This window comes from Pleurodeles waltl, unplaced genomic scaffold, assembly GCF_031143425.1.
Source record: "Pleurodeles waltl isolate 20211129_DDA unplaced genomic scaffold, aPleWal1.hap1.20221129 scaffold_72, whole genome shotgun sequence".
Classification (NCBI taxonomy): Eukaryota; Metazoa; Chordata; class Amphibia; order Caudata; family Salamandridae; genus Pleurodeles; species Pleurodeles waltl.
Window position 1 is genome coordinate 551,226 of NW_027150393.1, and position 24,186 is coordinate 575,411.

The 24,186-nt window shown below is 48.5% G+C and overlaps 14 non-coding genes across 14 annotated transcripts; all 14 read right to left on the minus strand.

Moving 5' to 3' along the window:
* Positions 1–689: 689 nt before the first annotated feature.
* On the minus strand, positions 690–761 carry TRNAP-AGG (transfer RNA proline (anticodon AGG)). The gene has a single exon. It is a non-coding gene; the product is annotated as a tRNA-Pro (tRNA).
* A 2,630-nt stretch (positions 762–3,391) lies between these two features.
* TRNAL-CAA (transfer RNA leucine (anticodon CAA)) lies at positions 3,392–3,503 on the minus strand. Its single transcript has 2 exons — positions 3,466–3,503; positions 3,392–3,437 (listed from the first exon to the last, which is right to left on the minus strand). It is a non-coding gene; the product is annotated as a tRNA-Leu (tRNA).
* Positions 3,504–4,271: 768 nt separating this feature from the next.
* TRNAP-AGG (transfer RNA proline (anticodon AGG)) lies at positions 4,272–4,343 on the minus strand. The gene has a single exon. It is a non-coding gene; the product is annotated as a tRNA-Pro (tRNA).
* Positions 4,344–6,964: 2,621 nt separating this feature from the next.
* On the minus strand, positions 6,965–7,076 carry TRNAL-CAA (transfer RNA leucine (anticodon CAA)). Its single transcript has 2 exons — positions 7,039–7,076; positions 6,965–7,010 (listed from the first exon to the last, which is right to left on the minus strand). It is a non-coding gene; the product is annotated as a tRNA-Leu (tRNA).
* Positions 7,077–7,844: 768 nt separating this feature from the next.
* Positions 7,845–7,916, minus strand: TRNAP-AGG (transfer RNA proline (anticodon AGG)). The gene has a single exon. It is a non-coding gene; the product is annotated as a tRNA-Pro (tRNA).
* Positions 7,917–10,537: 2,621 nt separating this feature from the next.
* On the minus strand, positions 10,538–10,649 carry TRNAL-CAA (transfer RNA leucine (anticodon CAA)). Its single transcript has 2 exons — positions 10,612–10,649; positions 10,538–10,583 (listed from the first exon to the last, which is right to left on the minus strand). It is a non-coding gene; the product is annotated as a tRNA-Leu (tRNA).
* Positions 10,650–10,956: 307 nt separating this feature from the next.
* Positions 10,957–11,029, minus strand: TRNAV-CAC (transfer RNA valine (anticodon CAC)). The gene has a single exon. It is a non-coding gene; the product is annotated as a tRNA-Val (tRNA).
* Positions 11,030–11,417: 388 nt separating this feature from the next.
* On the minus strand, positions 11,418–11,489 carry TRNAP-AGG (transfer RNA proline (anticodon AGG)). The gene has a single exon. It is a non-coding gene; the product is annotated as a tRNA-Pro (tRNA).
* Positions 11,490–14,110: 2,621 nt separating this feature from the next.
* Positions 14,111–14,222, minus strand: TRNAL-CAA (transfer RNA leucine (anticodon CAA)). Its single transcript has 2 exons — positions 14,185–14,222; positions 14,111–14,156 (listed from the first exon to the last, which is right to left on the minus strand). It is a non-coding gene; the product is annotated as a tRNA-Leu (tRNA).
* Positions 14,223–18,092: 3,870 nt separating this feature from the next.
* Positions 18,093–18,165, minus strand: TRNAV-CAC (transfer RNA valine (anticodon CAC)). The gene has a single exon. It is a non-coding gene; the product is annotated as a tRNA-Val (tRNA).
* A 388-nt stretch (positions 18,166–18,553) lies between these two features.
* On the minus strand, positions 18,554–18,625 carry TRNAP-AGG (transfer RNA proline (anticodon AGG)). The gene has a single exon. It is a non-coding gene; the product is annotated as a tRNA-Pro (tRNA).
* A 2,619-nt stretch (positions 18,626–21,244) lies between these two features.
* Positions 21,245–21,356, minus strand: TRNAL-CAA (transfer RNA leucine (anticodon CAA)). Its single transcript has 2 exons — positions 21,319–21,356; positions 21,245–21,290 (listed from the first exon to the last, which is right to left on the minus strand). It is a non-coding gene; the product is annotated as a tRNA-Leu (tRNA).
* A 307-nt stretch (positions 21,357–21,663) lies between these two features.
* Positions 21,664–21,736, minus strand: TRNAV-CAC (transfer RNA valine (anticodon CAC)). Its single transcript has one exon. It is a non-coding gene; the product is annotated as a tRNA-Val (tRNA).
* A 388-nt stretch (positions 21,737–22,124) lies between these two features.
* TRNAS-AGA (transfer RNA serine (anticodon AGA)) lies at positions 22,125–22,196 on the minus strand. Its single transcript has one exon. It is a non-coding gene; the product is annotated as a tRNA-Ser (tRNA).
* Positions 22,197–24,186: the final 1,990 nt, after the last annotated feature.

Consider the following 24,186-nt stretch of genomic DNA (forward strand, 5'->3'; position numbering starts at 1 on the left):
TATCAAAGTCACAGCTTTAAAGGCCCCACAATATAACATGGCCAAGAAAAAAAAAAAAAAAACAGAACAAGAAACAATGCACATGCACGACCACCGAGGGATGCAGATAACTTTTTAGCGTCCTGCAATAGTAAAGCACGTTTTACACAGGTCACAAGTTTTTAAAGGTAATTTCTGTCTAAGTGTGCATTGAGAGAGACTGAGGTTTTAGGGAGCAAACACAAAAGCTGCTGCTGCCAAGTCTCAAACCGGGGACTTTTCGCATGTGAGGCGAACGTGATAACCACTACACTACAGATACAAGCTTGCTGATTTGACTGAAGGAGCACAGTTCCCCTCATATGTTTGCACGATTTCCTCTATACTTTATCAGCAGTTGCTCGGAATGCGAGGGGTAAGTGTGAAAATTGCAGCGGTGTCGGCCAGCATGCATACACTCAGACGTCCTGAAAAATCCCACAGCTGCGGGCAGAGACAGACAAATATCTGATGCCTAAATGCCAGGAAGGAGAGCCTGTGAAATCATCACACAGGGCGCACTGAGAGCAAGCAGGAAGGAAGCCAAGGCATTGTAATCCATTTTTCGCCTGAGGCAAAAAATATGTTTTGCGCAACAATGCTTCGAGTGGAATGAGAAATGTTGAGGGGTTGTGTATTTTGAGCAGGATTTGATTGTTTTCCGCTAAAATGGGCTCGTCCGGGATTTGAACCCGGGACCTCTCGCACCCTAAGCGAGAATCATACCCCTAGACCAACGAGCCTGGGCACAAGAATGCAACGGCTCCGACCCTGCTCGGAGGATTGGTGACAGAGAGTGGGAGACTACATCCCAAAGCAAGAAACTGCACATGGTGCTCTCTTCTGCAGTACGACTAGAGTCATTTGCTTGGTCTTCATCGAACATGACATAAAAAGCCTCTATCCTTTAGACATTTTGGCCCAGATTTACAAGAAAATGACTAAGCGCGACGCTGTGCCAAATTTGCAAGCCCCACGTGCCGTCATTTTCAAAATGCAGGAAAGCGCCGTATTTAGTAGAATACAGAGCACCCCTGTGCTTCCCCCTGCGCCAGCTCTAAATTAGCTGCTGAGCGCCAACGCAGCCGTTCTTGCACCATGGTACAAGGATGACTGCGTTGAGGGGGAAATTGTTTTTGTGCAGGAAGGGACACCTTCCTGCCCCCCAAAAAAATCTTCAATGGTGATTTGCTCTTACTTCTATGTGTGCTGCAGAATGCATCACACATAGAAAGAGCAAAAACAAGGAGAAATGAAAACATTTCTCCTCAGTGCGCCACTCTAACGACACCCCTGGGATGGCGTTGGATTTTGGCGTTGACGCAGATTTACGCCAACTCCTAAATCTGGAGCAGCATAAAAATGCTATGGTGTTGCTGTGGCCCACTCCCAACAACACCCATTGCACGCCCCTTCCAGGGAACGCGCTGCGTGCTAAGGGGCCGTATTTACAAGGTGGTGTTAAGCCACAAAAAGTGGCTGAACGCCATCTTGTAAATACCGCGCAGTGCATAGTGCCACCGGGGCGTCACTAAAAGTGATGCTCCGGTGGCGATAGGGCCTTGTAAGTCTGGCACTTTATTTGCTCAAGGTGTGTGTTCTTGGTGAGGGCAGGAAAGCTATTTTCGCTCTCGTACCTTCCTTTCTTGGCTGGCTTGAATGCTGTAGGCTCAGGCTTCATTGCAAAGGTCAAATAGTGAGCAACTGACTGCCGTAAGCTGGCGCAACTCCTCTTGGTGAGCTGTGACAGATGCCCCAGGAGCGTAGTACCTCACGATGGTGAGGGATAGACACAGTCTCTTTTATCTCAGCTTGCCTGTCAGGTGAGGAAGGAAATGCAAATACTGTGAAAAAGCCCAGCGACTCGAACCAGGGACCTTTCGTATGTGAGGTGCGCATGATAACCACTACACTACACAAACAGACACACTTGCCGGCTTGCTTCATGTGGCTATGCATTGTACTGGAACCACCACACTATGGAAACAGACACACCAGCTTGCTTTATGTGGCTATGCATTGGACTGGGATGCAAGGATGAGGGCCAATGTTCATGACGCTCAAAGCTGAGCCTTCCGGAACACGATCTCTTCCCTTGGAAGAAAGGAACTGGGATCACTTCATTCCAAGAGGTGATTTCAGAACTGGACCCGAAATTACCATGGAGAAGCACTGTGCATTTAATGTTCCTACGAGCACTGCTGCTCCAGCACAGAAAAGCAGTTGCAAAGAAATCTCGCATACCTTGATGATGCTGAACCGTCTCGACGCCAGTATAAAGCATGTATTGCATTGCAACATGACATCTTACAAGAGTGAAAAGCAGAAATACTCCTGTTTAAAACACAGACTGAACCTATAAAGGTAGGGGTTTGTCTGGGATTTGAACCAAGGTCCTCTCACACCCGAAGCGAGAATCATACCCCTATACCAACTAGACTGCCGCTGCATAGTCATTTGAAACATCTTCTGAAGCGTCTTTCAGAAAAGCAGGGCCATTTGGAGGCTCTCTCTCTCTAAGCGTGCCATAGCAATTGATGTTTTCTGTCAAGGATTTTTTGTTTGTCTCTAGCAAGGCAAGAGGTAGTCAAAATGCCCTGTGCCAGTGAGCTGAACTAGGGGACTGATGTGAAAAGCAGACCCTTTCTGGTAGTTGTAACCCGCTGCTAGTCATGGACCCTTGCACCTTAGACTTCCCAACCAGAAGCACTGAAGGGCCTGCTAGCTCTTGAGCCAGAGGAGCATGCCTCTTGGATTCAAGCACACTTGCTCGATCAGCGCTCGATTAGGCTCGATCAGGCGAGATTCATATTAGTGGCTCATAGGCCTGAAACACTCACCTGGGAGACGCAGGGTGGCTGATTTCCCGGAATGGCCCTTGATGGGGAAATCACCTCCTTTCCCCCGCCTCATTTCAGAATTGTGTGCTAGTCGCAAGACAGTGTTCAGGGGTTCATGGGTACTGCCTACTCCCAGCTGCCTCTCTGTCTTCTTCATGTAAATTGCAAGTCACGAGGAGGCACCATTGCCAATATGCTCCGCCCACCTAACCAAGAAACCTAGTTTGAGCTTGTCTGCCTGTGTTGTTGCAGGGGCAGAGTCTTCTTTGCCCAAAAGGTGGCAAGAGAGCCTCACTTCAAACGATAGAATCAACTGCTTAAGTAGAAAGCAGCATGGTAGTTACTGTCATAAAGTGCAGCTCTAACAGAAGGTGTGCCTGAGACGCCCCTTCCAGTAATACACAGAATTTTGATTGAGGGCCCAGCCGATGGGTTGGTGGATTTCTCCTCACATGCCACAGCAGCTTCCAAAGATAGTGGTGTGAGGAGCTGGCTCTGCAAGCAGAGCAAGATTTAAGGGAAGAAAATACACCTGTCAGAAGTGGGATTTGAACCCACGCCTCCATGAAGAGACCAGAAGGCTCAGCTTCACTGAAGATCAAGCTCTCTTGAGTCTGGCGCCTTAGACCACTCGGCCATCCTGACAACCAAAACAGTGTGCAGGTCGGACTCTTCAGTCTGCACTTGTTGATTTTGCCGCTTGCAATGTTCCTATCAAAGTCACAGCTTTAAAGGCCCCACAATATAACATGGCCAAGAAAAAAAAAAAAAAACAGAACAAGAAACAATGCACATGCACGACCACCGAGGGATGCAGATAACTTTTTAGCGTCCTGCAATAGTAAAGCACGTTTTACACAGGTCACAAGTTTTTAAAGGTCATTTCTGTCTAAGTGTGCATTGAGAGAGACTGAGGTTTTAGGGAGCAAACACAAAAGCTGCTGCTGCCAAGTGTTTCTGCCCGGTCTCAAACCGGGGACTTTTAGCGTGTGAGGCGAACGTGATAACCACTACACTACAGAAACAAGCTTGCTGATTTGACTGAAGGAGCACAGTTCCCCTCATATGTTTGCACGATTTCCTCTATACTTTATCAGCAGTTGCTCGGAATGCGAGGGGTAAGTGTGAAAATTGCAGCGGTGTCGGCCAGCATGCATACACTCAGACGTCCTGAAAAATCCCACAGCTGCGGGCAGAGACAGACAAATATCTGATGCCTAAATGCCAGGAAGGAGAGCCTGTGAAATCATCACACAGGGCGCACTGAGAGCAAGCAGGAAGGAAGCCAAGGCATTGTAATCCATTTTTCGCCTGAGGCAAAAAATATGTTTTGCACAACAATGCTTCGAGTGGAATGAGAAATGTTGAGGGGTTGTGTATTTTGAGCAGGATTTGATTGTTTTCCGCTAAAATGGGCTCGTACGGGATTTGAACCCGGGACCTCTCGCACCCTAAGCGAGAATCATACCCCTAGACCAACGAGCCTGGGCACAGAAATGCAACGGCTCCGACCCTGCTCGGAGGGTTGGTGACAGAGAGTGGGAGACTACATCCCAAAGCAAGAAACTGCACATGGTGCTCTCTTCTGCAGTACGACTAGAGTCATTTGCATGGTCTTCATCGAACATGACATAAAAAGCCTCTATCCTTTAGACATTTTGGCCCAGATTTACAAGAAAATGACTAAGCGCGACGCTGTGCCAAATTTGCAAGCCCCACGCGCCGTCATTTTCAAAATGCAGGAAAGCGCCGTATTTAGTAGAATACAGCGCACCCCTGTGCTTCCCCCTGCGCCAGCTCTAAATTAGCTGCTGAGCGCCAACGCAGCCGTTCTTGCACCATGGTACAAGGATGACTGCGTTGAGGGGGAAATTGTTTTTGTGCAGGAAGGGAAACCTTCCTGCCCAAAAAAAAAATCTTCAATGGTGATTTGCTCTTACTTCTATGTGTGCTGCAGAATGCATCACACATAGAAAGAGCAAAAACAAGGAGAAATGAAAACATTTCTCCTCAGTGCGCCACTCTAACGACACCCCTGGGATGGCGTTGGATTTTGGCGCTGACGCAGATTTACGCCAACTCCTAAATCTGGAGCAGCATCAAAATGCTATGGTGTTGCTGTGGCACACTCCCAACCACACCCATTGCACGCCCCTTCCAGGGAACGCGCTTCGTGCTAAGGGGCCGTATTTACAAGGTGGTGTTAAGCCACAAAAAGTGGCTGAACGCCATCTTGTAAATACCGCGCAGTGCATAGTGCCACCGGGGCGTCACTAAAAGTGATGCTCCGGTGGCGATAGGGCCTTGTAAGTCTGGCACTTTATTTGCTCAAGGTGTGTGTTCTTGGTGAGGGCAGGAAAGCTATTTTCGCTCTCGTACCTTCCTTCCTTGGCTGGCTTGAATGCTGTAGGCTCAGGTTTCATTGCAAAGGTCAAACAGTGAGCAACTGACTGCCGTAAGCTGGCGCAACTCCTCTTGGTGAGCTGTGACAGATGCCCCAGGAGCGTAGTACCTCACGATGGTGAGGGATAGACACAGTCTCTTTTATCTCAGCTTGCCTGTCAGGTGAGGCAAGAAATGCAATTACTGTGAAAAAGCCCAGCGACTCGAACCAGGAACCTTTCGCATGTGAGGTGCGCATGATAACCACTACACTACACAAGCAGACACACTTGCCGGCTTGCTTCATGTGGCTATGCATTGTACTGGAACCACCACACTATGGAAACAGACACACCTGCTTGCTTTATGTGGCTATGCATTGGACTGGGATGCAAGGATGAGGGCCAATGTTCATGACGCTCAAAGCTGAGCCTTCCGGAACACGATCTCTTCCCTTGGAAGAAAGGAACTGGGATCACTTTCATTCCAAGAGGTGATTTCAGAACTGGACCCGAAATTACCATGGAGAAGCACTGTGCATTTAATGTTCCTACGAGCACTGCTGCTCCAGCACAGAAAAGCAGTTGCAAAGAAATCTCGCATACCTTCATGATGCTGAACCGTCTCGACGCCAGTATAAAGCATGTATTGCATTGCAACATGACATCTTACAAGAGTGAAAAGCAGAAATACTCCTGTTTAAAACACAGACTGAACCTATAAAGGTAGGGGTTTGTCTGGGATTTGAACCGAGGTCCTCTCACACCCGAAGCGAGAATCATACCCCTATACCAACTAGACTGCCGCTGCATAGTCATTTGAAACATCTTCTGAAGCGTCTTTCAGAAAAGCAGGGCCATTTGGATGCTCTCTCTCTCTAAGCGTGCCATAGCAATTGATGTTTTCTGTCAAGGATTTTTTGTTTGTCTCTAGCAAGGCAAGAGGTAGTCAAAATGCCCTGTGCCAGTGAGCTGAACTAGGGCACTGATGTGAAAAGCAGACCCTTTCTGGTAGTTGTAACCCGCTGCAAGTCATGGACCCTTGCACCATAGACTTCCCAACCAGAAGCACTGAAGGGCCTGCTAGCTCTTGAGCCAGAGGAGCATGCCTCTTGGATTCAAGCACACTTGCTCGATCAGCGCTTGATCAGGCGAGATTTATATTAGTGGCTCATAGGCCTGAAACACTCACCTGGGAGACGCAGGGTGGCTGATTTCCCGGAATGGCCCTTGATGGGGAAATCACCTCCTTTCCCCCGCCTCATTTCAGAATTGTGTGCTAGTCGCAAGACAGTGTTCAGGGGTTCATGGGTACTGCCTACTCCCAGCTGCCTCTCTGTCTTCTTCATGTAAATTGCAAGTCACGAGGAGGCACCATTGCCAATATGCTCCGCCCACTTAACCAAGAAACCTAGTTTGAGCTTGTCTGACTGTGTTGTTGCAGGGGCAGTGTCTTCTTTGCCCAAAAGGTGGCAGGAGAGCCTCACTTCAAACGATAGAATCAACTGCTTAAGTAGAAACCAGCATGGTAGTTACTGTCATAAAGTGCAGCTCTAACAGAAGGTGTGCCTGAGACGCCCCTTCCAGTAATACACAGAATTTTGATTGAGGGCCCAGCCGATGGGTTGGTGGATTTCTCCTCACATGCCACAGCAGCTTCCAAAGATAGTGGTGTGAGGAGCTGGCTCTGCAAGCAGAGCAAGATTTAAGGGAAGAAAATACACCTGTCAGAAGTGGGATTTGAACCCACGCCTCCATGAAGAGACCAGAAGGCTCAGCTTCACTGAAGATCAAGCTCTCTTGAGTCTGGCGCCTTAGACCACTCGGCCATCCTGACGGCCAAAACAGTGTGCAGGTCGGACTCTTCAGTCTGCACTTGTTGATTTTGCCGCTTGCAATGTTCCTATCAAAGTCACAGCTTTAAAGGCCCCACAATATAACATGGCCAAGAAAAAAATAAAAAAACAGAACAAGAAACAATGCACATGCACGACCACCGAGGGATGCAGATAACTTTTTAGCGTCCTGCAATAGTAAAGCACGTTTTACACAGGTCACAAGTTTTTAAAGGTCATTTCTGTCTAAGTGTGCATTGAGAGAGACTGAGGTTTTAGGGAGCAAACACAAAAGCTGCTGCTGCCAAGTGTTTCTGCCCGGTCTCAAACCAGGGACTTTTCGCGTGTGAGGCGAACGTGATAACCACTACACTACAGAAACAAGCTTGCTGATTTGACTGAAAGAGCACAGTTCCCCTCATATGTTTGCACGATTTCCTCTATACTTTATCAGCAGTTGCTCGGAATGCGAGGGGTAAGTGTGAAAATTGCAGCGGTGTCGGCCAGCATGCATACACTCAGACGTCCTGAAAAATCCCACAGCTGCGGGCAGAGACAGACAAATATCTGATGCCTAAATGCCAGGAAGGAGAGCCTGTAAAATCATAACACAGGGCGCACTGAGAGCAAGCAGGAAGGAAGCCAAGGCATTGTAATCCATTTTTCGCCTGAGGCAAAAAATATGTTTTGCGCAACAATGCTTCGAGTGGAATGAGAAATGTTGAGGGGTTGTGTATTTTGAGCAGGATTTGATTGTTTTCCGCTAAAATGGGCTCGTCCGGGATTTGAACCCGGGACCTCTCGCACCCTAAGCGAGAATCATACCCCTAGACCAACGAGCCTGGGCACAGGAATGCAACGGCTCCGACCCTGCTCGGAGGATTGGTGACAGAGAGTGGGAGACTACATCCCAAAGCAAGAAACTGCACATGGTGCTCTCTTCTGCAGTACGACTAGAGTCATTTGCATGGTCTTCATCGAACATGACATAAAAAGCCTCTATCCTTTAGACATTTTGGCCCAGATTTACAAGAAAATGACTAAGCGCGACGCTGTGCCAAATTTGCAAGCCCCACGTGCCGTCATTTTCAAAATGCAGGAAAGCGCCGTATTTAGTAGAATACAGCGCACCCCTGTGCTTCCCCCTGCGCCAGCTCTAAATTAGCTGCTGAGCGCCAACGCAGCCGTTCTTGCACCATGGTACAAGGATGACTGCGTTGAGGGGGAAATTGTTTTTGTGCAGGAAGGGACACCTTCCTGCCCAAAAAAAAAATCTTCAATGGTGATTTGTTCTTACTTCTATGTGTGCTGCAGAATGCATCACACATAGAAAGAGCAAAAACAAGGAGAAATGAAAACATTTCTCCTCAGTGCGCCACTCTAACGACACCCCTGGGATGGCGTTGGATTTTGGCGCTGACGCAGATTTACGCCAACTCCTAAATCTGGAGCAGCATGAAAATGCTATGGTGTTGCTGTGGCACACTCCCAACAACACCCATTGCACGCCCCTTCCAGGGAACGCGCTGCGTGCTAAGGGGCCGTATTTACAAGGTGGTGCTAAGCCACAAAAAGTGGCTGAACGCCATCTTGTAAATACCGCGCAGTGCATAGTGCCACCGGGGCGTCACTAAAAGTGATGCTCCGGTGGCGATAGGGCCTTGTAAGTCTGGCACTTTATTTGCTCAAGGTGTGTGTTCTTGGTGAGGGCAGGAAAGCTATTTTCGCTCTCGTACCTTCCTTCCTTGGCCGGCTTGAATGCTGTAGGCTCAGGTTTCATTGCAAAGGTCAAACAGTGAGCAACTGACTGCCGTAAGCTGGCGCAACTCCTCTTGGTGAGCTGTGACAGATGCCCCAGGAGCGTAGTACCTCACGATGGTGAGGGATAGACACAGTCTCTTTTATCTCAGCTTGCCTGTCAGGTGAGGCAGGAAATGCAAATACTGTGAAAAAGCCCAGCGACTCGAACCAGGAACCTTTCGCATGTGAGGTGCGCATGATAACCACTACACTACACAAGCAGACACACTTGCCGGCTTGCTTCATGTGGCTATGCATTGTACTGGAACCACCACACTATGGAAACAGACACACCTGCTTGCTTTATGTGGCTATGCATTGGACTGGGATGCAAGGATGAGGGCCAATGTTCATGACGCTCAAAGCTGAGCCTTCCGGAACACGATCTCTTCCCTTGGAAGAAAGGAACTGGGATCACTTTCATTCCAAGAGGTGATTTCAGAACTGGACCCGAAATTACCATGGAGAAGCACTGTGCATTTAATGTTCCTACGAGCACTGCTGCTCCAGCACAGAAAAGCAGTTGCAAAGAAATCTCGCATACCTTCATGATGCTGAACCGTCTCGACGCCAGTATAAAGCATGTATTGCATTGCAACATGACATCTTACAAGAGTGAAAAGCAGAAATACTCCTGTTTAAAACACAGACTGAACCTATAAAGGTAGGGGTTTGTCTGGGATTTGAACCGAGGTCCTCTCACACCCGAAGCGAGAATCATACCCCTATACCAACTAGACTGCCGCCGCATAGTCATTTGAAACATCTTCTGAAGCGTCTTTCAGAAAAGCAGGGCCATTTGGAGGCTCTCTCTCTCTAAGCGTGCCATAGCAATTGATGTTTTCTGTCAAGGATTTTTTGTTTGTCTCTAGCAAGGCAAGAGGTAGTCAAAATGCCCTGTGCCAGTGAGCTGAACTAGGGCACTGATGTGAAAAGCAGACCCTTTCTGGTAGTTGTAACCCGCTGCAAGTCATGGACCCTTGCACCTTAGACTTCCCAACCAGAAGCACTGAAGGGCCTGCTAGCTCTTGAGCCAGAGGAGCATGCCTCTTGGATTCAAGCACACTTGCTCGATCAGCGCTCGATCAGGCGAGATTTATATTAGTGGCTCATAGGCCTGAAACACTCACCTGGGAGACGCAGGGTGGCTTATTTCCCGGAATGGCCCTTGATGGGGAAATCACCTCTTTTCCCCCGCCTCATTTCAGAATTGTGTGCTAGTCGCAAGACAGTGTTCAGGGGTTCATGGGTACTGCCTACTCCCAGCTGCCTCTCTGTCTTCTTCATGTAAATTGCAAGTCACGAGGAGGCACCATTGGCAATATGCTCCACCCACTTAACCAAGAAACCTAGTTTGAGCTTGTCTGCCTGTGTTGTTGCAGGGGCAGTGTCTTCTTTGCCCAAAAGGTGGCAGGAGAGCCTCACTTCAAACGATAGAATCAACTGCTTAAGTAGAAACCAGCATGGTAGTTACTGTCATAAAGTGCAGCTCTAACAGAAGGTGTGCCTGAGACGCCCCTTCCAGTAATACACAGAATTTTGATTGAGGGCCCAGCCGATGGGTTGGTGGATTTCTCCTCACATGCCACAGCAGCTTCCAAAGATAGTGGTGTGAGGAGCTGGCTCTGCAAGCAGAGCAAGATTTAAGGGAAGAAAATACACCTGTCAGAAGTGGGATTTGAACCCACGCCTCCATGAAGAGACCAGAAGGCTCAGCTTCACTGAAGATCAAGCTCTCTTGAGTCTGGCGCCTTAGACCACTCGGCCATCCTGACAGCCAAAACAGTGTGCAGGTCGGACTCTTCAGTCTGCACTTGTTGATTTTGCCGCTTGCAATGTTCCTATCAAAGTCACAGCTTTAAAGGCCCCACAATATAACATGGCCAAGAAAAAAAAAAAAAAACAGAACAAGAAACAATGCACATGCACGACCACCGAGGGATGCAGATAACTTTTTAGCGTCCTGCAATAGTAAAGCACGTTTTACACAGGTCACAAGTTTTTAAAGGTCATTTCTGTCTAAGTGTGCATTGAGAGAGACTGAGGTTTTAGGGAGCAAACACAAAAGCTGCTGCTGCCAAGTGTTTCTGCCCGGTCTCAAACCGGGGACTTTTCGCGTGTGAGGCGAACGTGATAACCACTACACTACAGAAACAAGCTTGCTGATTTGACTGAAGGAGCACAGTTCCCCTCATATGTTTGCACGATTTCCTCTATACTTTATCAGCAGTTGCTCGGAATGCGAGGGGTAAGTGTGAAAATTGCAGCGGTGTCGGCCAGCATGCATACACTCAGACGTCCTGAAAAATCCCACAGCTGCGGGCAGAGACAGACAAATATCTGATGCCTAAATGCCAGGAAGGAGAGCCTGTAAAATCATAACACAGGGCGCACTGAGAGCAAGCAGGAAGGAAGCCAAGGCATTGTAATCCATTTTTCGCCTGAGGAAAAAAATATGTTTTGCGCAACAATGCTTCGAGTGGAATGAGAAATGTTGAGGGGTTGTGTATTTTGAGCAGGATTTGATTGTTTTCCGCTAAAATGGGCTCGTCCGGGATTTGAACCCGGGACCTCTCGCACCCTACGCGAGAATCATACCCCTAGACCAACGAGCCTGGGCACAGGAATGCAACGGCTCCGACCCTGCTCGGAGGATTGGTGACAGAGAGTGGGAGACTACATCCCAAAGCAAGAAACTGCACATGGTGCTCTCTTCTGCAGTACGACTAGAGTCATTTGCATGGTCTTCATCGAACATGACATAAAAAGCCTCTATCCTTTAGACATTTTGGCCCAGATTTACAAGAAAATGACTAAGCGCGACGCTGTGCCAAATTTGCAAGCCCCACGTGCCGTCATTTTCAAAATGCAGGAAAGCGCCGTATTTAGTAGAATACAGCGCACCCCTGTGCTTCCCCCTGCGCCAGCTCTAAATTAGCTGCTGAGCGCCAACGCAGCCGTTCTTGCACCATGGTACAAGGATGACTGCGTTGAGGGGGAAATTGTTTTTGTGCAGGAAGGGACACCTTCCTGCCCAAAAAAAAAATCTTCAATGGTGATTTGCTCTTACTTCTATGTGTGCTGCAGAATGCATCACACATAGAAAGAGCAAAAACAAGGAGAAATGAAAACATTTCTCCTCAGTGCGCCACTCTAACGACACCCCTGGGATGGCGTTGGATTTTGGCGCTGACGCAGATTTACGCCAACTCCTAAATCTGGAGCAGCATGAAAATGCTATGGTGTTGCTGTGGCACACTCCCAACAACACCCATTGCACGCCCCTTCCAGGGAACGCGCTGCGTGCTAAGGGGCCGTATTTACAAGGTGGTGTTAAGCCACAAAAAGTGGCTGAACGCCATCTTGTAAATACCGCGCAGTGCATAGTGCCACCGGGGCGTCACTAAAAGTGATGCTCCGGTGGCGATAGGGCCTTGTAAGTCTGGCACTTTATTTGCTCAAGGTGTGTGTTCTTGGTGAGGGCAGGAAAGCTATTTTCGCTCTCGTACCTTCCTTCCTTGGCTGGCTTGAATGCTGTAGGCTCAGGCTTCATTGCAAAGGTCAAACAGTGAGCAACTGACTGCCGTAAGCTGGCGCAACTCCTCTTGGTGAGCTGTGATAGATGCCCCAGGAGCGTAGTACCTCACGATGGTGAGGGATAGACACAGTCTCTTTTATCTCAGCTTGCCTGTCAGGTGAGGCAGGAAATGCAAATACTGTGAAAAAGCCCAGCGACTCGAACCAGGAACCTTTCGCATGTGAGGTGCGCATGATAACCACTACACTACACAAGCAGACACACTTGCCGGCTTGCTTCATGTGGCTATGCATTGTACTGGAACCACCACACTATGGAAACAGACACACCTGCTTGCTTTATGTGGCTATGCATTGGACTGGGATGCAAGGATGAGGGCCAATGTTCATGACGCTCAAAGCTGAGCCTTCCGGAACACGATCTCTTCCCTTGGAAGAAAGGAACTGGGATCACTTTCATTCCAAGAGGTGATTTCAGAACTGGACCCGAAATTACCATGGAGAAGCACTGTGCATTTAATGTTCCTACGAGCACTGCTGCTCCAGCACAGAAAAGCAGTTGCAAAGAAATCTCGCATACCTTCATGATGCTGAACCGTCTCGACGCCAGTATAAAGCATGTATTGCATTGCAACATGACATCTTACAAGAGTGAAAAGCAGAAATACTCCTGTTTAAAACACAGACTGAACCTATAAAGGTAGGGGTTTGTCTGGGATTTGAACCGAGGTCCTCTCACACCCGAAGCGAGAATCATACCCCTATACCAACTAGACTGCCGCTGCATAGTTATTTGAAACATCTTCTGAAGCGTCTTTCAGAAAAGCAGGGCCATTTGGAGGCTCTCTCTCTCTAAGCGTGCCATAGCAATTGATGTTTTCTGTCAAGGATTTTTTGTTTGTCTCTAGCAAGGCAAGAGGTAGTCAAAATGCCCTGTGCCAGTGAGCTGAACTAGGGCACTGATGTGAAAAGCAGACCCTTTCTGGTAGTTGTAACCCGCTGCAAGTCATGGACCCTTGCACCTTAGACTTCCCAACCAGAAGCACTGAAGGGCCTGCTAGCTCTTGAGCCAGAGGAGCATGCCTCTTGGATTCAAGCACACTTGCTCGATCAGCGCTCGATCAGGCGAGATTTATATTAGTGGCTCATAGGCCTGAAACACTCACCTGGGAGACGCAGGGTGGCTGATTTCCCGGAATGGCCCTTGATGGGGAAATCACCTCCTTTCCCCCGCCTCATTTCAGAATTGTGTGCTAGTCGCAAGACAGTGTTCAGGGGTTCATGGGTACTGCCTACTCCCAGCTGCCTCTCTGTCTTCTTCATGTAAATTGCAAGTCACGAGGAGGCACCATTGGCAATATGCTCCACCCACTTAACCAAGAAACCTAGTTTGAGCTTGTCTGCCTGTGTTGTTGCAGGGGCAGTGTCTTCTTTGCCCAAAAGGTGGCAGGAGAGCCTCACTTCAAACGATAGAATCAACTGCTTAAGTAGAAACCAGCATGGTAGTTACTGTCATAAAGTGCAGCTCTAACAGAAGGTGTGCCTGAGACGCCCCTTCCAGTAATACACAGAATTTTGATTGAGGGCCCAGCCGATGGGTTGGTGGATTTCTCCTCACATGCCACAGCAGCTTCCAAAGATAGTGGTGTGAGGAGCTGGCTCTGCAAGCAGAGCAAGATTTAAGGGAAGAAAATACACCTGTCAGAAGTGGGATTTGAACCCACGCCTCCATGAAGAGACCAGAAGGCTCAGCTTCACTGAAGATCAAGCTCTCTTGAGTCTGGCGCCTTAGACCACTCGGCCATCCTGACAGCCAAAAGAGGGTGCAGGTCGGACTCTTCAGTCTGCACTTGTTGATTTTGCCGCTTGCAATGTTCCTATCAAAGTCACAGCTTTAAAGGCCCCACAATATAACATGGCCAAGAAAAAAAAAAAAAAACAGAACAAGAAACAATGCACATGCACGACCACCGAGGGATGCAGATAACTTTTTAGCGTCCTGCAATAGTAAAGCACGTTTTACACAGGTCACAAGTTTTTAAAGGTCATTTCTGTCTAAGTGTGCATTGAGAGAGACTGAGGCTTTAGGGAGCAAACACAAAAGCTGCTGCTGCCAAGTGTTTCTGCCCGGTCTCAAACCGGGGATTTTTCACGTGTGAGGCGAACGTGATAACCACTACACTACAGAAACAAGCTTGCTGATTTGACTGAAGGAGCACAGTTTCCCTCATATGTTTGCACGATTTCCTCTATACTTTATCAGCAGTTGCTCGGAATGCGAGGGGTAAGTGTGAAAATTGCAGCGGTGTCGGCCAGCATGCATACACTCAGACGTCCTGAAAAATCCCACAGCTGCGGGCAGAGACAGACAAATATCTGATGCGTAAATGCCAGGAAGGAGAGCCTGTGAAATCATCACACAGGGCGCACTGAGAGCAAGCAGGAAGGAAGCCAAGGCATTGTAATCCATTTTTCGCCTGAGGCAAAAAATATGTTTTGCGCAACAATGCTTCGAGTGGAATGAGAAATGTTGAGGGGTTGTGTATTTTGAGCAGGATTTGATTGTTTTCCGCAAAAATGGGCTCGTACGGGATTTGAACCCGGGACCTCTTGCACCCTAAGCGAGAATCATACCCCTAGACCAACGAGCCTGGGCACAGAAATGCAACGGCTCCGACCCTGCTCGGAGGGTTGGTGACAGAGAGTGGGAGACTACATCCCAAAGCAAGAAACTGCACATGGTGCTCTCTTCTGCAGTACGACTAGAGTCATTTGCATGGTCTTCATCGAACATGACATAAAAAGCCTCTATCCTTTAGACATTTTGGCCCAGATTTACAAGAAAATGACTAAGCGCGACGCTGTGCCAAATTTGCAAGCCCCACGCGCCGTCATTTTCAAAATGCAGGAAAGCGCCGTATTTAGTAGAATACAGCGCACCCCTGTGCTTCCCCCTGCGCCAGCTCTAAATTAGCTGCTGAGCGCCAACGCAGCCGTTCTTGCACCATGGTACAAGGATGACTGCGTTGAGGGGGAAATTGTTTTTGTGGAGGAAGGGACACCTTCCTGCCCAAAAAAAAAATCTTCAATGGTGATTTGCTCTTACTTCTATGTGTGCTGCAGAATGCATCACACATAGAAAGAGCAAAAACAAGGAGAAATTAAAACATTTCTCCTCAGTGCGCCACTCTAACGACACCCCTGGGATGGCGTTGGATTTTGGCGCTGACGCAGTTTTACGCCAACTCCTAAATCTGGAGCAGCATCAAAATGCTATGGTGTTGCTGTGGCACACTCCCAACAACACCCATTGCACGCCCCTTCCAGGGAACGCGCTGCGTGCTAAGGGGCCGTATTTACAAGGTGGTGTTAAGCCACAAAAAGTGGCTGAACGCCATCTTGTAAATACCGCGCAGTGCATAGTGCCACCGGGGCGTCACTAAAAGTGATGCTCCGGTGGCGATAGGGCCTTGTAAGTCTGGCACTTTATTTGCTCAAGGTGTGTGTTCTTGGTGAGGGCAGGAAAGCTATTTTCGCTCTCGTACCTTCCTTCCTTGGCTGGCTTGAATGCTGTAGGCTCAGGCTTCATTGCAAAGGTCAAACAGTGAGCAACTGACTGCCGTAAGCTGGCGCAACTCCTCTTGGTGAGCTGTGACAGATGCCCCAGGAGCGTAGTACCTCACGATGGTGAGGGATAGACACAGTCTCTTTTATCTCAGCTTGCCTGTCAGGTGAGGCAGGAAATGCAAATACTGTGAAAAAGCCCAGCGACTCGAACCAGGAACCTTTCGCATGTGAGGTGCGCATGATAACCACTACACTACACAAGCAGACACACTTGCCGGCTTGCTTCATGTGGCTATGCATTGTACTGGAACCACCACACTATGGAAACAGACACACCTGCTTGCTTTATGTGGCTATGCATTGGACTGGGATGCAAGGATGAGGGCCAATGTTCATGACGCTCAAAGCTGAGCCTTCCGGAACACGATCTCTTCCCTTGGAAGAAAGGAACTGGGATCACTTTCATTCCAAGAGGTGATTTCAGAACTGGACCCGAAATTACCATGGAGAAGCACTGTGCATTTAATGTTCCTACGAGCACTGCTGCTCCAGCACAGAAAAGCAGTTGCAAAGAAATCTCGCATACCTTCATGATGCTGAACCGTCTCGACGCCAGTATAAAGCATGTATTGCATTGCAACATGACATCTTACAAGAGTGAAAAGCAGAAATACTCCTGTTTAAAACACAGACTGAACCTATAAAGGTAGGGGTTTGTCTGGGATTTGAACCGAGGTCCTCTCACACCCGAAGCGAGAATCATACCCCTATACCAACTAGACTGCCGCTGCATAGTCATTTGAAACATCTTCTGAAGCGTCTTTCAGAAAAGCAGGGCCATTTGGAGGCTCTCTCTCTTTAAGCGTGCCATAGCAATTGATGTTTTCTGTCAAGGATTTTTTGTTTGTCTCTAGCAAGGCAAGAGGTAGTCAAAATGCCCTGTGCCAGTGAGCTGAACTAGGGCACTGATGTGAAAAGCAGACCCTTTCTGGTAGTTGTAACCCGCTGCAAGTCATGGACCCTTGCACCTTAGACTTCCCAACCAGAAGCACTGAAGTGCCTGCTAGCTCTTGAGCCAGAGGAGCATGCCTCTTGGATTCAAGCACACTTGCTCGATCAGCGCTCGATCAATATTAGTGGCTCATAGGCCTGAAACACTCACCTGGGAGACGCAGGGTGGCTGATTTCCCGGAATGGCCCTTGATGAGGAAATCACCTCCTTTCCCCCGCCTCATTTCAGAATTGTGTGCTAGTCGCAAGACAGTGTTCAGGGGTTCATGGGGACTGCCTACTCCCAGCTGCCTCTCTGTCTTCTTCATGTAAATTGCAAGTCACGAGGAGGCACCATTGCCAATATGCTCCGCCCACCTTACCAAGAAACCTAGTTTGAGCTTGTCTGCCTGTGTTGTTGCAGGGGCAGTGTCTTCTTTGCCCAAAAGGTGGCAGGAGAGCCTCACTTCAAACGATAGAATCAACTGCTTAAGTAGAAAGCAGCATGGTAGTTACTGCCATAAAGTGCAGCTCTAACAGAAGGTGTGCCTGAGACGCCCCTTCCAGTAATACACAGAATTTTGATTGAGGGCCCAGCCGATGGGTTGGTGGATTTCTCCTCACATGCCACAGCAGCTTCCAAAGATAGTGGTGTGAGGAGCTGGCTCTGCAAGCAGAACAAGATTTAAGGGAAGAAAATACACCTGTCAGAAGTGGGATTTGAACCCACGTCTCCATGAAGAGACCAGAAGGCTCAGCTTCACTGAAGATCAAGCTCTCTTGAGTCTGGCGCCTTAGACCACTCGGCCATCCTGACAGCCAAAATAGTGTGCAGGTCGGACTCTTCAGTCTGCACTTGTTGATTTTGCCGCTTGCAATGTTCCTATCAAAGTCACAGCTTTAAAGGCCCCACAATATAACATGGCCAAGAAAAAAAAAAAAAAACAGAACAAGAAACAATGCACATGCACGAGCACCGAGGGATGCAGATAACTTTTTAGTGTCCTGCAATAGTAAAGCACGTTTTACACGGGTCACAAGTTTTTAAAGGTCATTTCTGTCTAAGTGTGCATTGAGAGAGACTGAGGTTTTAGGGAGCAAACACAAAAGCTGCTGCTGCTAAGTGTTTCTGCCCGGTCTCGAACCAGGGACCTTTCGCGTGTGAGGCAAACGTGATAACCACTACACTACAGAAACAAGCATGCTGGTTTGACTGAAGGAGCACAGTTCCCCTCATATGTTTGCACGATTTCCTCTTTACTTTATCAGCAGTTGCTCGGAATGCGAGGGGTAAGTGTGAAAATTGCAGCGGTGTCAGCCAGCATGCATACACTCAGACGTCCTGAAAAATCCCACAGCTGCGGGCAGAGACAGACAAATATCTGATGCCTAAATGCCAGGAAGGAGAGCCTGTGAAATCATCACACAGGGCGCACTGAGAGCAAGCAGGAAGGAAGCCAAGGCATTGTAATCCATTTTTCGCCTGAGGCAAAAAATATGTTTTGCGCAACAATGCTTCGAGTGGAATGAGAAATGTTGAGGGGTTGTGTATTTTGAGCAGGATTTGATTGTTTTCCGCTAAAATGGGCTCGTCCGGGATTTGAACCCGGGACCTCTCGCACCCTAAGCGAGAATCATACCCCTAGACCAACGAGCCTGGGCACTGAAATGACGGCTCCGACCCTGCTCGGAGGGTTGGTGACAGAGAGTGGGAGACTACATCCCAAAGCAAGAAACTGCACATGGTGCTCTCTTCTGCAGTACGACTAGAGTCATTTGCATGGTCTTCATCGAACATGACATAAAAAGCCTCTATCCTTTAGACATTTTGGCCCAGATTTACAAGAAAATGACTAAGCGCGACGCTGTGCCAAATTTGCAAGCCCCACGCGCCGTCATTTTCAAAATGCAGGGAAGCGCCGTATTTAGTAGAATACAGCGCACCCCTGTGCTTCCCCCTGCGCCAGCTCTAAATTAGCTGCTGAGCGCCAATGCAGCCGTTCTTGCACCATGGTACAAGGATGACTGCGTTGAGGGGGAAATTGTTTTTGTGCAGGAAGGGACACCTTCCTGCCCAAAAAAAAAATCTTCAATGGTGATTTGCTCTTACTTCTATGTGTGCTGCAGAATGCATCACACATAGAAAGAGCAAAAACAAGGAGAAATGAAAACATTTCTCCTCAGTGCGCCACTCTAACGACACCCCTGGGATGGCGTTGGATTTTGGCGCTGACGCAGATTTACGCCAACTCCTAAATCTGGAGCAGCATCAAAATGCTATGGTGTTGCTGTGGCACACTCCCAACAACACCCATTGCACGCCCCTTCCAGGGAACGCGCTGCGTGCTAAGGGGCCGTGTTTACAAGGTGGTGTTAAGCCACAAAAAGTGGCTGAACGCCATCTTGTAAATACCGCGCAGTGCATAGTGCCACCGGGGCATCACTAAAAGTGATGCTCCGGTGGCGATAGGGCCTTGTAAGTCTGGCACTTTATTTGCTCAAGGTGTGTGTTCTTGGTGAGGGCAGGAAAGCTATTTTCGCTCTCGTACCTTCCTTCCTTGGCTGGCTTGAATGCTGTAGGCTCAGGCTTCATTGCAAAGGTCAAACAGTGAGCAACTGACTGCCGTAAGCTGGCGCAACTCCTCTTGGTGAGCTGTGACAGATGCCCCAGGAGCGTAGTACCTCACAATGGTGAGGGATAGACACAGTCTCTTTTATCTCAGCTTGCCTGTCAGGTGAGGCAGGAAATGCAAATACTGTGAAAAAGCCCAGCGACTCGAACCAGGGACCTTTCGCATGTGAGGTGCGCATGATAACCACTACACTACACAAACAGACACACTTGCCGGCTTGCTTCTTGTGGCTATGCATTGTACTGGAACCACCACACTATGGAAACAGACACACCTGCTTGCTTTATGTGGCTATGCATTGGACTGGGATGCAAGGATGAGGGCCAATGTTCATGACGCTCAAAGCTGAGCCTTCCGGAACACGATCTCTTCCCTTGGAAGAAAGGAACTGGGATCACTTTCATTCCAAGAGGTGATTTCAGAACTGGACCCGAAATTACCATGGAGAAGCACTGTGCATTTAATGTTCCTACGAGCACTGCTGCTCCAGCACAGAAAAGCAGTTGCAAAGAAATCTCGCATACCTTCATGATGCTGAACCGTCTCGACGCCAGTATAAAGCATGTATTGCATTGCAACATGACATCTTACAAGAGTGAAAAGCAGAAATACTCCTGTTTAAAACACAGACTGAACCTATAAAGGTAGGGGTTTGTCTGGGATTTGAACCGAGGTCCTCTCACACCCGAAGCGAGAATCATACACCTATACCAACTAGACTGCCGCTGCATAGTCATTTGAAACATCTTCTGAAGCGTCTTTCAGAAAAGCAGGGCCATTTGGATGCTCTCTCTCTCTAAGCGTGCCATAGCAATTGATGTTTTCTGTCAAGGATTTTTTGTTTGTCTCTAGCAAGGCAAGAGGTAGTCAAAATGCCCTGTGCCAGTGAGCTGAACTAGGGCACTGATGTGAAAAGCAGACCCTTTCTGGTAGTTGTAACCCGCTGCAAGTCATGGACCCTTGCACTTTAGACTTCCCAACCAGAAGCACTGAAGGGCCTGCTAGCTCTTCAGCCAGAGGAGCATGCCTCTTGGATTAAAGCACACTTGCTCGATCAGCACTCGATCAGGAGAGATTTATATTAGTGGCTCATAGGCCTGAAACACTCACCTGGGAGACACAGGGTGGCTGATTTCCCGGAATGGCCCTTGATGGGGAAATCACCTCCTTTCCCCCGCCTCATTTCAGAATTGTGTGCTAGTCGCAAGACAGTGTTCAGGGGTTCATGGGTACTGCCTACTCCCAGCTGCCTCTCTGTCTTCTTCATGTAAATTGCAAGTAACGAGGAGGCACCATTGCCAATATGCTCCGCCCACCTAACCAAGAAACCTAGTTTGAGCTTGTCTGCCTGTGTTGTTGCAGGGGCAGTGTCTTCTTTGCCCAAAAGGTGGCAGGAGAGCCTCACTTCAAACGATAGAATCAACTGCTTAAGTAGAAAGCAGCATGGTAGTTACTGTCATAAAGTGCAGCTCTAACAGAAGGTGTGCCTGAGACGCCCCTTCCAGTAATACACAGAATTTTGATTGAGGGCCCAGCCGATGGGTTGGTGGATTTCTCCTCACATGCCACAGCAGCTTCCAAAGATAGTGGTGTGAGGAGCTGGCTCTGCAAGCAGAGCAAGATTTAAGGGAAGAAAATACACCTGTCAGAAGTGGGATTTGAACCCACGCCTCCATGAAGAGACCAGAAGGCTCAGCTTCACTGAAGATCAAGCTCTCTTGAGTCTGGCGCCTTAGACCACTCGGCCATCCTGACATCCAAAACAGTGTGCAGGTCGGACTCTTCAGTCTGCACTTGTTGATTTTGCCGCTTGCAATGTTCCTATCAAAGTCACAGCTTTAAAGGCCCCACAATATAACATGGCCAAGAAAAAAAAAAAAAAACAGAACAAGAAACAATGCACATGCACGAGCACCGAGGGATGCAGATAACTTTTTAGCGTCCTGCAATAGTAAAGCACGTTTTACACAGGTCACAAGTTTTTAAAGGTCATTTCTGTCTAAGTGTGCATTGAGAGAGACTGAGGTTTTAGGGAGCAAACACAAAAGCTGCTGCGGCTAAGTGTTTCTGCCCGGTCTCGAACCGGGGACCTTTCACGTGTGAGGCAAACGTGATAACCACTACACTACAGAAACAAGCATGCTGGTTTGACTGAAGGAGCACAGTTCCCCTCATATGTTTGCACGATTTCCTCTTTACTTTATCAGCAGTTGCTCGGAATGCGAGGGGTAAGTGTGAAAATTGCAGCGGTGTCAGCCAGCATGCATACACTCAGACGTCCTGAAAAATCCCACAGCTGCGGGCAGAGACAGACAAATATCTGATGCCTAAATGCCAGGAAGGAGAGCCTGTGAAATCATCACACAGGGCGCACTGAGAGCAAGCAGGAAGGAAGCCAAGGCATTGTAATCCATTTTTCGCCTGAGGCAAAAAATATGTTTTGCGCAACAATGCGTCGAGTGGAATGAGAAATGTTGAGGGGTTGTGTATTTTGAGCAGGATTTGATTGTTTTCCGCTAAAATGGGCTCATCCGGGATTTGAACCCGGGACCTCTCGCACTCTAAGCGAGAATCATACCCCTAGACCAACGAGCCTAGGCACTGAAATGCAACGGCTCCGACCCTGCTCGGAGGGTTGGTGACAGAGAGTGGAGACTACATCCCAAAGCAAGAAACTGCACATGGTGCTCTCTTCTGCAGTACGACTAGAGTCATTTGCATGGTCTTCATCGAACATGACATAAAAAGCCTCTATCCTTTAGACATTTTGGCCCAGATTTACAAGAAAATGACTAAGCGCGACGCTGTGCCAAATTTGCAAGCCCCACGCGCCGTCATTTTCAAAATGCAGGGAAGCGCCGTATTTAGTAGAATACAGCGCACCCCTGTGCTTCCCCCTGCACCAGCTCTAAATTAGCTGCTGAGCGCCAATGCAGCCGTTCTTGCACCATGGTACAAGGATGACTGCGTTGAGGGGGAAATTGTTTTTGTGCAGGAAGGGACACCTTCCTGGCCAAAAAAAAAATCTTCAATGGTGATTTGCTCTTACTTCTATGTGTGCTGCAGAATGCATCACACATAGAAAGAGCAAAAACAAGGAGAAATGAAAACATTTCTCCTCAGTGCGCCACTCTAACGACACCCCTGGGATGGCGTTGGATTTTGGCGCAGACGCAGATTTACGCCAACTCCTAAATCTGGAGCAGCATCAAAATGCTATGGTGTTGCTGTGGCACACTCCCAACAACACCCATTGCACGCCCCCTCCAGGGAACGCGCTGTGTGCTAAGGGGCCGTATTTACAAGGTGGTGTTAAGCCACAAAAAGTGGCTGAACGCCATCTTGTAAATACCGCGCAGTGCATAGTGCCACCGGGGCGTCACTAAAAGTGATGCTCCGTTGGCGATTGGGCCTTGTAAGTCTGGCACCTTATTTGCTCAAGGTGTGTGTTCTTGGTGAGGGCAGGAAAGCTATTTTCGCTCTCATACCTTCCTTCCTTGGCTGGCTTGAATGCGGTAGGCTCAGGCTTCAATGCAAAGGTCAAACAGTGAGCAACTGACTGACGTAAGCTGGGGCAACTCCTCTTGGGGAGCTGTGACAGATGCCCCAGGAGCGTAGTACCTCACGATGGTGAGGGATAGACACAGTCTCTTTTATCTCAGCTTGCCTGTCAGCTGAGTCAGGAAATGCAAATACTGGGAAAAAGCCCAGCGACTTGCTGTATTTGCTTGGCTTCAAACCAGGGACCTTTTGCATGTGAGGTGCGCATGATAACCACTACACTACACAAACAGACACACTTGCCGGCTTGCTTCATGTGGCTATGCATTGTACTGGAACCACCACACTATGGAAACAGACAAACCTGCTTGCTTTATGTGGCTCTGCATTGGACTGGGATGCAAGGACTGAGGGCCAATGTTCATGACGCTCAAAGCTGAGCCTTCCGGAACACGATCTCTTGCCTTGGAAGAAAGGAACTGGCATCACTTTCATTCCAAGAGGTGATTTCAGAACTGGACCCGAAATTACCATGGAGAAGCACTGTGCATTTAATGTTCCTATGAGCACTGCTGCTCCAGCACAGAAAAGCAGTTGCAAAGAAATCTTGCATACCTTCATGATGCTGAACCGTCTCAATGCAGGTATAAAGCATATATTGCATTGCAACATGACATCTTACAAGAGTGAAAAGCAGAAATAGTCCTGTTTAAAACACAGACTGAACCTATAAAGATAAGGGTTTGTCTGGGATTTGAACCAAGGTCCTCTCACACCCGAAGCGAGAATCATACCCCTATACCAACTAGACTGCTGCTGCAGAGGCATTTGAAACATCTTCTGAAGCGTCTTTCAGAAAAGCAGGGCCATTCGGAGGCTCTCTCTCTAAGCGTGCCATAGCAATTGATGTTTTCTGTCAAGGATTTTTTGTTTGTCTCTAGCAAGGAAAGAGGTAGTCAAGATGCCCTGTGCCAGTGAGCTTAACTAGGGCACTGATGTGAAAAGCAGACCCTTTCTGGTAGTTGTAACCCTCTGCAAGTCCTGGACCCTTGCACCTTAGACTTCCAGACCAGAAGCACTGAAG